Source organism: Corvus moneduloides, chromosome 12, assembly GCF_009650955.1.
Source record: "Corvus moneduloides isolate bCorMon1 chromosome 12, bCorMon1.pri, whole genome shotgun sequence".
NCBI classification, from domain to species: Eukaryota; Metazoa; Chordata; class Aves; order Passeriformes; family Corvidae; genus Corvus; species Corvus moneduloides.
This window is the reverse complement of record NC_045487.1, coordinates 20,701,140-20,713,934: the sequence shown is the minus strand read 5'-3', so window position 1 is coordinate 20,713,934 and position 12,795 is coordinate 20,701,140.

Genomic DNA, 12,795 nt, shown 5'->3' with positions numbered 1-12,795 from the left:
AGCCTCATGTTCCCTGGTGCAAGGTAGGTCTTTGGTTGCACAGATTAATCTATGTATCTGTTCTGCTGCTCATGCTATCCTGCCAGGGGAGAAGGAAGATTGGTGTGTCATAAAAGACTCTCTTCTCCACTGAGTCTTGTTTGGCACAGGTTCACCTATGTTAGTGGCATCTCAAGAAAATGCCAAATAGGCAACTTGTCTCAGCAAGGATCAGCACTGACAGATGGCTAAAGGGAACTGATGAGGGAGTGGCATGCTGACTTCCTAAGTGGCACTTCTAAAATGTGAAAAAAATCTGCACTACAGATTCTCCCTCTGTCCTTATAATTTGTTCGTTTTTGCTTTGAAGTAGTGTCAGTGTTCAGCAGTGGATATTATCTTCATGTTTCTGGAAAGGAGCCATGTCATTCCAGAATCACAGAATGGTTGCAGTAGGAAGGGAACTGTGAAGGTCATCTTGTACAAGCGCTCTACTCAAGCAGGGTCACCTAGAAGAGGTTTCCCCGGTATATGTCTAGACATCTGTTGAATATCTCCGAGGATGGAGATTCCACAACCTCACAGGGTAGCCTGTTACATTTTATGAATATCTGATCCTACCCTGTCTTCTGACAGCAGCTTAGTGCACAATTTGTTTTCACACCAACAGCCACAGTTCATCTAATTGCTGTGACCTGGTGGCCAGAAGGATGGCGTTCTTCATATTGGCATTAACCAATGGCAGCATTACACTGCTGCCACTCACCTTTCCTCATGTGAGCATGCTTTTTAAAGCACATGTGTTTTTCCCAATTACCTTCTATTTTTAGGGAAAATATCTCACCTATTCTAGGATGGCATTAGTAGACTAATTCTGGAGGTCACCAAATACTTGTAGACCATATTTGTCTGGTGGTAGGACTGCTTTAGTGGCTTACTCTGTAGCCAAAACCTCAAAGGATGAAGCATACAGATTCTAGATTCTCTGGCATCTTAATTTAGCATGTTATATGTGTGAATACCAAGCAATTTACCTTACTTCATGGTTCCTGAGAAATTGCATTTTTGGTGTAGAAGAAGACTTGGGATAGTCTAGGCAAAGATGATAATCTATAGACTATGTGAAGTGTATTTATTTTAAAGGTGGAAGATTTGGTTGCCTGACACAGGGGAGAATCAGTTGTGAAAAAGTAATTGGGAGTTCCTGGGGAAAAAAAGCTAAAACAGGCAGAATATGAAATATTAGGAGAACCTGTTGGAAACCCCAGCTGCTTTCTATATGGTGTGTACCACACTGAGATCATAAAATTTCTAAGCTGCTAAGTTGAGTGGAGTACCTGGAGCTCTTTCAAAGGCCATAAAACCCCTGTAAGAAAATGCTGCAAGTAAACTCTGTAGGGACTGTGAAATAGCATTGCACATGGTGTGTGTTACCTGGATTAACTGTACTCTTGAAGATAAGCTAATCTTACCTTTTCATAGCACTTCTTATTTCAATAGGAGTATTTGTGGATGCTAAATGTTCAGTCTGTTTTGACAGGTATTGCTTCTATGTCACTACATAGTTACCTGCAGGTTACAGGTGCTGTTTTTATAGAATGCAATGGATATGTCTACCAGAGAAAAAAGCTCACACGTTTCTCTGCTTAAGCACTGAACTGACTGGATATGAGTATAAACACAGTAGCACAGTACTAAGCCCATGCTTATATACCTGCCTCATCAGCAAGATTTATCATCTCAGATTCATGACTGGTGAAATGGCTTCTAAAGTTCAGGTAATGTCTGGCTAGCAAGGATAACCAGCAGAAAATTCTCATGCATGTTCATCTATGAAGACATCTCCTGTGGATACAACACATTAGGAGGTTGGAGTAGTGTTACAGAGACAATATTTAGAGGCTTTTTTGTTTAAACACTAATTATTTTATTTAAAATATGAGAATGTGTTTTAGGGTATTTAATCGACTGCAAGAACTGATGAAAAAGGAAGACGTAATTAGAGAAGTTTTGCCAGATGTTTGTAAATTCTAAATTTTGAAAGTATACGTAAAATTGCCTTACAGAAATTTCTTCTGGAACCCAGTAGTTTTACTTAGCTTGGCACAGGCTTGAAAACTTTCAGTGGTGGAAATAAAATTGAGATATGATTACTTTTTAACAACATGTATATTTGCAACTTATTAGTATAAATAAAAAACACCCTTGGATAGTTCTTAAATTTGGCAAATGAATCAAACTTCTACAGGCATCATTTACAGAGATGAAAGCATGTGGTCCAGGATAAAAAGCAAGGAGAGTGTGGCATGATATTAAATGGTGAAACTTGCACACTAACTTACAAGCATATTTCACCAGGTTAAAGGGCAGGTTTGAATCTCTTCCTGTAGGCTAAAATATATTAAGGCCTTTGACAAAAAGAGCTGATGGGTAGAAATGGAAGCTCCTGATTTGTGTCAATACACATTTTATAAAATGCGAGGAGTTTAGGTGAAGTATGCTCCTTTTCAAGCAGCATATACAATTGTAACAGCTTTTAAATAGAGTGCAAGTTCTCTTTTTTCTTGGAAAAAAAAGTTGATGTGAAATTGAAACCTACTTTCAGAGGCCTGCTGGGCTGGCAGGATGTCAAATTGTTTGGCTTGACTGTCTCTCTTTCACTCCCTTCACATTGTTTACAGACAACACCCTCAGCTCCAACTGACTTTATTTAAACACCAGCTAATTATGGGCCAGAGGATTTGGAAAAGGGCACCTTACTAAAGAATCTCCATGTCCTAGACTGGTCAGGAATATACCTTGCTGCAGGAAAATCACAAAGTGCTGTCCTGAGCAAAGGGTGTGGGATGAGACAGAGAGAAAGGAGGTAGAAAGAGACCAAAAATGTTTTCAGACAAGTGCTTTCTGGCATCTGATTATGACTGGGAAAGTGGGTGATTCCCAGCTTTTCCTCAGGTTGTACACACTGGTGTGAAAGGTCTTCTAGATAGAGGATATTTGCCAAACTCAAGGAGGAGGGAGTACTTCCCACAAGGCACTTCATAGTCAGAGTACATCAAAGCTGCACTGCCAACACGGATCTTAGTTGGATTCATAACTCTGGTATCCCTGTAAGAGTTTCTTGATTTAGGTATCAGAGTGGTTTAGACCAAATTTTGCTAAAGTGTGTGCCTGTGTTAGACCAGATTTGCCTGTAATGTGTACTGGAACTTGTGTACCATACAGTGAGACTAAATCGCTCAAGGGCCATTAGTCCTGCAATGACTTTGCCATGGTGTTCTTGGAAGACAAGCAAGTTCTCCTTCAGCTGGACCAGCTGTCTGGAAAGGAGTCCTAGAGCCTCCCAGCCCAGAATTCTATAAGATAGGACACAGGTAACTATGAAATCCAAAGGATATTTGTATGGTTTTGGAGGGGAGGGGCTCCCATCGATGCTAAAGAGTGTGATGGAGTGTGGAAGCTTGTGGGAGATTCTTGGCCATTTACAGATTAAGAGTTATTGGGTCATATTTGGGGTTTGGACAAGACAATCTCCAGAGGTCCCTTCCAACCCTAACCATTCTGTGATTCTGTGAAATTTGACAATGCAGCCACCACGGAGGAGGCTAACCCAGGTGGAGGCTTTGTTTTGGTGTTAGCCAAAGAATTCTTGATATTCCTGAATTTCTAAAAAATATAATCCTTTCTCTAATTTTATAGCCTTCTCTTTGTTTTGGTTACATACCCTTTCTTGTCAAATGTAGTTGAAATAAATAATGTGATACAAAAGGTAACTGGGAGTCTGTCAGGCTTTTATCCTCTATTATCTATGCGATGTGGAGTTTTGCATATACAAAGATGATTAGTGACCAAGCGACCTGGATTTTGTACTTTATCCAGTACATTCACTCATCTTTGCACAGATTCATATGAGATTCTCTAATTTTTGGGGGAAAAAACCCCCACAAGACATTAAAAATTTATGCCAGGTAGTTCATCTGCTTAAAAAAATTACATGGAGGGAAAATAGAAGAGTTGGATCCTGTTCTGACTAAGCGAGTTTTCTTTGGGAACCTTATCTACCAAATGTACTTATCTGTTCTCAGGAATTACAATGTGGTTAGTTTACAGCCTATTATGCAAAGTTGCATGCAATGTGTTAATGATATTGGTAATTTAGTAACTATGTTCTGCACTAATTAGTAAAACTGAATATCATATTGCTCATCCTGGATCCCTTCCAATGCTGCTGCATATTTTTAAAGTGTGTTTTAGCTCTTCTCATTAAAGCATGTATGTACAAGCCAACATACCTTGTGAACTTTGGAAAGAAACTCAAAGCCCCCAGTGTTTTATTGTATCTGTCATATTAAGCAAGAAAATAATCTGGTGGTTTGATAAAGAGATTACTGTGGCAGGACATCTTCTGTGGGTTAGGGAATAGAACTGACTAGAATCCTTTTCCATCACCTGTGTTAAATGTAGGGTAAAGGACAATGCTCTGTATTGGGAATACAGCTGAGAGAGAAGGTTTTGGCACAGTGAATCTAATTATACCCTCACATTTAAATGTTTTGGTTAGAGGTAGGCAAAATTGAAGGTTACACGCTGTAAAATCCCTGTCATGTTTATTCTCAGTGTTGTAATTTACAACAAATTTTTTAAAATTAAGCATGCTTGTCTTCTGTGAAGTGATTGAATGGGAAAGATTTAATACTACAGTAAGAAAAAGCAGCTATTTGGAAATGGTCTTACCTCAATATTAGATATACAAATGTGTGTCAAATATGTATTGTGCTGAGTTCTCTCAAGGCCACTGTGAAATGCAGATGTGTTAGCACTTGAACATCTTTTGGGAAATGGATGGATGCTTCACTTAAAGAGCTAAGAAGAGACCTGTTGCTTTTCCCACAGCTTGAATATTAATTTAGACTCCCCACACTTCTATAAAGTACATAGTACAATCTAATGTAAGGATTGAACAGCCCTCTGGGAGGAGCCCTAGAAGCTGAGAGAAGACTTGAATTGATGTTTGAGATTAACAAACCCAACTGGATCACACAGAGACCTTGAAATACTTACAGTATCTGATGCCAGATCTTCATGTGATACATTCTGTACTCCAGTATACTAGCAGAGCCTTTGTGACCTCAGTGTGTAGTGATAGGCATAGGAAACCTACATCAGCTTCATTGGTTCTGAGCTAGTTACTAGCACTCAGGTAGAGATTTGGAGGTGATATTAATTAATTCTGTAACAGTTTTGACTTCAGAGTTCAGGAGCACTTAAAAAATGAAATGTAATGCTCAAATTAGGTGGAGAGAAATAGAGAAAAAAAATCTGTGGAACAGCTAAGAGACCCATCAGGAAAAGGAAATAATGAAGAGAATAAGGCCACAGAGTAGTCTGTCACTGAGCCCTAAGCAAGGCCATTCAGTGGGAACTTCACTGGGATGTTTCCTAGTGAAATCTGTGGCAGTTTTTCAGACAGTTTAGTAAATCCTTCCCCACCAATACTGGTATAACTCAGTCATGATTCGCTCTTGAAGAGAAAAGCAAGCAGCTTTGTTGGAACTGATGCTGTTTTCACAGCAATCTTCTCATTGAGCTTTCATGGTACAAAAAATAGAAGTGGGACCATACTCAGCAGGCTCAACCACTACCCTGAAAATAATAGGATCTAGCTGTTGTGTGAGGCATGAAGGTTCTGGGTTAATTCACCAGCTGAAATGCTTGGCATCCTCGTCTGAAAAGCTCTCAGCCCACCCTCCAGTGCCCAGTTAGTACTACCCTCAGAGGGCTGGCCTGAAAGGAAGAGATACAGTTTACCCTTTGTCCTGCTCTCCACGACTCAGGGATGATCAACGCAGACTCCATACATATCTTCTTGGTCCTACAGTGTCTTTTCCATGACTGGAGCAGTGCTGAGATGATCTATATTCTGTTGAAACCTTTGGCATCATCTCTTTGTACTCCTGCACTGGCTGCTACACAGTGAGTCCTGCAGAGCACTTTGAAATTTGCAGTGGATATTTTTCCCTCTTTCACTTGACAAATACTTCTCCCCTGTTGCAGAATAGGTCTGTCTTGTATTTGCTAATGGGGTCCTTCAAAGAGGATAAGTATCATGCTTTTACCCATTTTTAAAATGAGTGAATAAACCCAGATTCTGGCAGATTCTAAATATCCAGAAGTGATTTTTCTGTATCAGAGTTGTTCCTGAATTTTGGGATTTTTTTTTTTTTTCTCTTCATACAGATATATCTGTTCCTGTAAAACGTGTCATCAGATCCAGGGTGGGGTAAAGAAAGAGGAAGAGCTCCACCCAAGCTTAGTGGTTAGGACACTCATCTGAGATGTGGGAGATCCATATTCAAGTCAGTGTTTTCCTGGTTCAAAGTAGGGACTTGAACCTGCTGACTATTGAGTTGAGGATGCAGGGCTTGGTCTCCCAGCATATTTGAGAGGTTTTGGTTTTCTTTTGTATTTTGTTGAAGACAAATTTCTAACACTGAAATTATTTTGCTTGAAATGGAATATCTCTTTTCAAGCCAGCCCTAATTCCCTACATGGCAAACTCAGCCAGGGTCTGAGAAGCAGACTTTGCCATGGCTTTGGACATGAACATTTGGAGGCAGAGCCATAACTGAGTGTCCCTTGGGCTCTGTGGATGGGTGTGCAGCAGTTAGCTGCTTGTCTGCTGCACATGGACATCAACCACACACCAGAGCACTTCACATGTGGATAAATATAGAAGAACTAGGGCAGTTTTTCTACACTGTAAATAATCTTAAGGTACTATTTTCTTGTGTCTTCCTGCTTGTCATCTTTCACTGCATTGGCTTCATTCATAGGGATTTAGACTATCTGCAGCATGTTGGGACACACTTAAAGAGCCATTTAAGTAGCTTTGCTTGAAGCTTTCAGTCCAGCCAACAAATAAAGGAAGGAGCTGATAGTGAGGTTAGCTGTACACAGAAAGTAAAAGTGAGCTCATTGAACAAATACTACCGCTTCTGTGAAAATCTGATTGTGTTTAATGTTTGACAATATGGTTTGTTCTTTAAAAAAAATAATTGTCATTCATCCTGATGTATCCATGCATTTTGGTATATTTAGCTGACCTATCATCACTTCAGACAAGCTTTCTCACAACAAGTGACTACTGAATTTTTCTCAATGAAGGAAAATTCTACATTGCCTTTACTGAAAAAAAAAAAAACTTGCATGAGTGTGTAATTACACCTAGAGTATTTTCTGATGAAAAACTTTCTGGTTTGGAATTAAGTTAATTTTGTTGCCCTAACACTCCACAGTTTAATGCATGTATTTTCATTACTTGGCTAGTATTTAGTAAGAAACTGTTTTGGTTTCTGAAAAACTACAAGGGATTCCAGGTAAAGAGAAATTATAATGTGATGAGAGACATTGAGAAAGAACATACAGTTTATGTTTATAAAGCTGAACTATAGAAACTGGGTGACTACTTACGTAATAGATCAGACTCAGCTGGGGAATGGTAATTCATGCCTATTTATCTTAAAGATCTATCACTTTTAATGGAGGATAATAACACTCAAAACAGCCACATACATGCCTGGAAAAAGCCCACGTGTGTAGGTGCAAAAATTTGCCTTGCCTCAGGCACATACACTTGAAAAATTGAATGCTGTGATTATAGGTTGGTTTTGGCAGAATCATGAAGAAAAAACCCACACCACACAATACTAATATCTCGTCAATTGTAATGCTGTATCTCTTTAACCCTTCAATTTGTTTTTTCATAAATTTTTATTGTGCACATCACAGTAATTTTGGAGTTACATGTTGGAATTACCACAAATTTTAGCAACTAAGACCATCTCCTGGTACTAGTTTGGTTTTTTGCTGCTAAAATTGAGTCTATGCTTGTGCCAGAAACTGTTTATCATTTACATTATTGGAGGTAGCACCTGAAACCACACTGTGCTGGGGGCTTGGACAGAAGATGTGCAAAACGTTTGTGTAGGATGTGAGTGTGGCTGGAGAGCTGTGCTGTCCTTCCTTGCTGAGAGTGCTGGCACTAAGCCTCATGGTGGCTGGAGCTAACAGCCTTGAGAAAAGAAAAGGAGAGACAGACACGTGTCAGCAGCAACCAACCTAAGGAGTCTCTGGTGCGGGATACCTCCTCCCATTGCAGTTCCACCTTTGAGCACATGTGTGGCTGTTCAGCCCCTCCCTCAGAAGCAGGGTGCATAGGAGTGTACTTTCCTGATGAGATGCTAAGATATTAATAGAGACACGAGACTTATGATGAGCATGAGGCTATGACTTTCCTGCAAATGTCTAGCACACTGATTGTTGAAGCCTCCAACAGTGAGGTTTTACAAGGGGATGCAGCTAGGTCATTTTCTTCATCACACCTTTTTGTGGAATGGAGACAGGGAGAGCTGACTGCTCTGTGCACTAAAACTCTCTAGCCCTGATCTTGCAAAGAGATTGTTTCTTTTACTGGCTTCAGTGGCAGTCAAGTCATTGCAGATCTCCTTGTAGGACTGGGGTCCTCATTGATCCTGATGAGCAGCTATTCAAAATAACTGTTGTTACTGACTGCAGGTTTAGCAAGATGGTGTTCTAGCATTGCATCACTAGGGATCACACTCGTAAGTTGCAGCCAGTTTTGCTGCTGATTTTAACTGAAATATCTCTCATCTCAGTTTTCTACATTGACTATCTGTTACTGGTTAATTCTTAATTCAGACCAGAGAGGCCTCTCGTGTGGTGTACAAGGTGCTGTGAATGTCTGTCCTGCACTAGACCTGTCTCTCACTCACTGCAGTGTCCTTGATCCAGTAGCTCATGTGCAGGATGCAGCATGTGGCTCTGCAAATCACTGACTAGCTGCACCTGACCTCCAAGGTGACAGCAGCAAGCACGGCCACTGCACTGTACTGCGGCTGCTGGTGGCACCCCAGAGGGTGGGCACTTGTAGGGTTCTGTCTTGTCCTACTTCAGCCTCCACAGTCACGTCACACAGCAGACAAGTCCTGCTGCTGTGGGCCAGAAGGTGTTTAGGTGCTTAAGGTTTGTTTGCCTTGTATGTGTCAGTTTTCTTTCACAGAGATTTCCTCTGGCTGTAGCTACATTGCACTAATATCCAGAAAAACTTTTTCTTCTTTCACAAAAGCTTTTTCTTTTTCCACAGCTATCTTCTATACCCATCTGAAAAGCAAGTGGTTTTTGTGCTTCCTAAACCCAAAAGTCTTCTAAAGCCCCAGATCAAGACTGAGTGTTTTAACAGCAGGAATTGAAGAAGAGGCTCTTGCGAGCACATCTGTGGCAAGAGGACAATGTCCCCAGCCAGGCTATTTCACGTCTGACATCCTGCAGCAAGGGTTTCCCGTGACCAAATTTTCATCCATGCAGAGAGGAGAGACATAGGTACTTGATGGGAGATGTAACCTATCCGGGACATTTGCCTATGTTTGAGACATGTTTAACCAGATTTCCAGATTGAGTTTCTCATTTTCAGTTGAACATATTTTGCTTTTCAACCTTCTTGGTTTTGTCCCAGTTACTGTACTTTTCTATGGACAGACCAACTAGAGAGATCATACTTGTTCTTAATATACCCTTTTCAGGACAAAAACCCCAGGCATTTTATGGGGGTTGCTTCTTATTTCTTCCGTTAGAGGCATCTCTGAAAACATCTATATTTTTCCATTTAGTAAGGACAGCTCATCTGATAATCAGTCCAAAATACTGCCTCTGACAGTGAGAGGTAAAGGATTGCTGTATTCTTGTTTTTCTCTCTCTTTTTTTTCTTTTTTTTTCCTTTTTGGTTTTTGTTTGCTTGTTTGTTTTTGTAGTTTTGTTGTTGTTGTTGGTTTGGAGGTTTTTTTGCATATCTCTATTTAGAACAGCTACTAATATTTGCAGAGCAATGTGTGAAGAAAAGGCATTTGTTAGTATGTGGCTTTAGAGGGAAGAATTTCTTTTGTGTATGCTGCTTCCACAAGCCAGAGCAGTAGAAAGCTTTTCTACTCAAGACCTCTGTAAGTTCATTGTATTTAAGAAGGTGTTGGTTTGGTAAGATGGTTAATTATTTTTGTTTAAAAATACATAAGCAGTTTAGCTGAGTTATTTAAAATCCATTTGGTTTCATTATAGTAGATATTTAGTCCCTTGCCATTTACAGTGTATTTCTCAAAATAGTTTTCTCCCTTCTGTCATTGCTAGCTGCCTTTGTTTCTATCAAAATATGAAATATTTTAAAATTACATTAAAATGATTTAAAATTAGGCTGTTGTAGTGGGTTGAACCTGAGTTGATGGACAGTCTTTTAGACTAATGACGCTTCTCACAATTTACATATTTAAGCCGCACGGAAAGGCGGGATTGCCCTTTTGTCCGAGCTCGCCTGCTGGAAGGTGGGGGGGGGGGGGGGAGTCCGAGCCTCCCGTCCCCGCCGGGGCCACTGCCCCTTTCCCCCTTTCCCAACGCTGCGGCACGGACCCTGGGTCACTGGGGGGGAACTGTCCCAGAGCCGCAGGCAGCTAAACCCAGCCATGGACTGCTCACAGCTAAACCCAGCCATGGACTGCTCACAGCTAAACCCAGCCATGGACTGCTCACAGCTAAACCCAGCCATGGACTGCTCACAGCTAAACCCAGCCATGGACTGCCACACAGCTAAACCCAGCCATGGACTGCTCACAGCTAAACCCAGCCATGGACTGTCACACAGCTAAACCCAGCCATGGACTGCTCACAGCTAAACCCAGCCATGGACTGCTCACAGCTAAACCCAGCCATGGACTGCTCACAGCTAAACCCAGCCATGGACTGTCACACAGCTAAACCCAGCCATGGACTGCTCACAGCTAAACCCAGCCATGGACTGTCACACAGCTAAACCCAGCCATGGACTGCTCACAGCTAAACCCAGCCATGGACTGCTCACAGCTAAACCCAGCCATGGACTGTCACACAGCTAAACCCAGCCATGGACTGCTCACAGCTAAACCCATCCATGGACTGTCACACAGCTAAACCCAGCCATGGACTGCCACACAGCTAAACCCAGCCATGGACTGTCACACGGCTAAACCCAGCCATGGACTGCCACACAGCTAAACCCAGCCATGGACTGCTCACAGCTAAACCCAGCCATGGACTGTCACACAGCTAAACCCAGCCATGGACTGCCACACAGCTAAACCCAGCCATGGACTGCTCACAGCTAAACCCAGCCATGGACTGCCACACAGCTAAACCCAGCCATGGACTGCTCACAGCTAAACCCAGCCATGGACTGTCACAAGGCTAAACCCAGCCATGGACTGCCACACGGCTAAACCCAGCCATGGACTGCTCACAGCTAAACCCATCCATGGACTGTCACACGGCTAAACCCAGCCATGGACTGCTCACAGCTAAACCCAGCCATGGACTGTCACACAGCTAAACCCATCCATGGACTGTCACACGGCTAAACCCAGCCATGGACTGCTCACAGCTAAACCCAGCCATGGACTGCTCACAGCTAAACCCACCCAGCGCGGCTCCCTGGGACCGGCGGGTCCCTCTCCTCTCCGTTCGGAGCCGGCGGAGCCAGCGGGAGCCGGCGGAGCCTCCTGTCTGCAGCCAGCACACTCCGTGCTGAACTGAAGAGGACACCACGCAGCCAGCAGCACAAAAGGGAGCGAGGCTTTCTCCACCGTAAAGCCTGAACAAGAACACTCTTCAACACGGCGGCTTCAGAGTCAGAGAGAAAGAGAAAATGAGTCCTGTGGGACGGAGCTGGAAATGGCGCCGGGAGAAAAGAGGGCGGTGCCGCGATTCTCGCGCGGAGCTTAAAAAACCTTCTTGCATGCCGTGGTAAGAAACTGTAGTACCACAAACTGTTTGTCTCTGATCCATTTGAAGTACATGGGGGGATGGAGAATCAACGTGTGGCATATGAACATTGTGAAGAGTGCCTATGCCAGCCTATATAAAAGCAGCGAGAGGTTTTTAGAGACTTGTGGCAAAGAAAAGCCTTTGTGTGCAGGCCAAAATAACTTATCCTTAAAAAGATTAATAACCCCATGTGATGGCCCATGTTTTGCAGTGTGAAGGAACTGTGAGATTTTTCATGGAAGAGATGCTTTATACCACAGCAGATTGTTTGTTTCCGGGCGAGTCTGCTGTTGGTGGCAGTTTGGGAACCACGTGCAACTGAAGAAAACCCTTTTCTTCCTTAAGCATAAGAAAGAGACTTTTCAAGAACTGGAACACTGACTAACATCCCATGTTCAGTTATCCTTTGTGCGAGTTGGGTAAAAGGAGGGAAGTGCTGGAAAGGGGGGGGTGGGGGGGGGATTTGCTTTAATTTCTTGTTATTTTCTCTTTACTTTTAATTCTATTAGTAATAAAACTTTTTCATTGTACTGCAACTGTTTAAGGTTTGTGCCTGCTTTGCTTTCTCCTAATTCTTATCTCACAGAAGGAAAATAAGTAAGTAATGAATATTTTGAACCCAAACCACTACACTTAATTGGTGTTTCCGCCCGGTTTTCGAACTCAACCCGCTACAACTATATGAGTAAAATTTGGAAAATAGGTTAGATTGACTCAGTCTAATGAGTCAGGCCTACTTTCTAGATACATTTGATATATTTTAATATTTTATCTGAATGTCAATAACTCAATGAAGTAAATAAAAGGAGAATTAAAACAAACAAAAATTGCTCTAGTGAAGTAAGAAAAAATAACATTGTAAATATAGGAACAATTAGGAGCTGATTCTGCATTAATTTTGCCCCTAAATTCCCTTTTATTTTGCAAAGATTTTTCTAGATAAAACTTCACCTAGGT